The following is a 1,461-nucleotide window of genomic DNA, read 5'->3' as shown; positions in this document are numbered from 1 at the left end:
AGCGTCAAATGAAATATGACTCAACTATGGCTTACGTCGGAAGCGTTATCAATAAGGACTAGTGTTGGCCGAATAACGGTTAATGCCACCTATCGTCTCATGGTGTTGACTTACGAGATGGCCACATATCGGCTATAAGTAATGAAATACGCAATATTGTTGAAGCAACGGTCTGATATAGAAAATCGATGCAAAAAGGCTTGCAAATGCAATATACTACAAGTTACCGTGAAGTAGCTAGAGCAACGACCTAGGTTTTTTTTCACGGAGCGCTCAAACGGATCTGGTATACATGTTAAAAGACAGGATGTGCAAAGATGGATACAGAGCGAAGTCACCCCGCAGGGGTGAGTGCGCCGATCCCGGAGGTAGTGCAATACCGGGCCAACCCGTGGCGGAGGTGAAGCAAGCTTCAAGCACTCCGCCGCATCACAAAAATAAGTTTAATATCTTGGATCCAAATAGGATCAGTATCAGATATTAAGCGGATAAGAACAGATACGCTTTAATAATGTTTTATGGGGCCATAGAAAAATGAGTCTAACTATTTGACATAGCTTTTCGCGGAACATAGGTGACGTTAGCGCAACACGGCCAAGAAAGGAGTGGCACGTGACAAACAACGCTTGCAGGGCACTTGCAATGACGCATGTGGTGAGGTCATATACACAGTCGGGCAAAAGTTCAACCGTCATGCAATGGTCATACAATTGCATGTACCGACGGACGCGCACGCACAGTTTAATTATAGACTGTCGCAAGTGTTCATGATATATCGCGCGAGATGCGGCAATCCCTTCATTCACGCAGAGTTTTTTTTAATAGGCGCAGGTAGAGGCGCGAACATATGCGCCGAAGCGCACGGTCGTTTGCCGAGCAGGTCACGGGTTCGAATCCCGGCTGCGGCGGCTGCATTTCCGATGGAGGCGGAAATTTTGTAGGCCCGTGTGCTCAGATTTGGGTGCACGTTAAAGAACCCCAGGTGGTCAAAATTTCCGGAGCCCTCCACTACGGCGTCTCTCATAATCATATGGTGTTTTGGGACGTTAAACCCCACATATCAATCAATCAATCAATCAATTGGTCGTTTGCCGAGTCCCAAGCGCCGAGGGCACCCACGATGACGGCGTCAACGGTGACCCGCTGGTACCGGCGACGGAGAAACGCCGCCACCGGCTCGTAATGAGCCAGCTTGGCGTTACGGGCGTTCTCGAAGGCGTCCGGCGTGTTCTCGAAGGGGACACGTGACGTCGATGACGATAGCCTCCTCGCCACACACCAGGACGAGATCCGGCCCGTGTCTCCGACGGCCTGGTTTTCAAAGGCCGCCGTGAACTCGCGGGAGGCGGTGGTCCGGACGCGGTCCACGATTGCGTTGTGGCGGGCCTGGTAGAGCGCACTGCGAGGCATGCAGTGGCACACCACATGCAGCAGCGTCTCCCTCAGGTACCCGCAGTTCGG

The 1,461-nt window shown here is 51.8% G+C and overlaps 1 non-coding gene across 1 annotated transcript; it reads right to left on the bottom strand.

Annotated features, from left to right (window-relative positions):
• Positions 1–346: 346 nt before the first annotated feature.
• Positions 347–536, bottom strand: LOC142766505 (U2 spliceosomal RNA). Its single transcript, XR_012884558.1, has one exon. It is a non-coding gene; the product is annotated as a U2 spliceosomal RNA (small nuclear RNA).
• Between the last annotated feature and the right edge of the window lie 925 nt (positions 537–1,461).

This window comes from Rhipicephalus microplus, chromosome 6, assembly GCF_043290135.1.
Source record: "Rhipicephalus microplus isolate Deutch F79 chromosome 6, USDA_Rmic, whole genome shotgun sequence".
NCBI lineage: Eukaryota > Metazoa > Arthropoda > Arachnida > Ixodida > Ixodidae > Rhipicephalus > Rhipicephalus microplus.
The sequence above is the reverse complement of the archived record's forward strand: the minus strand, read 5'-3'. Positions and strand labels throughout refer to the sequence as shown.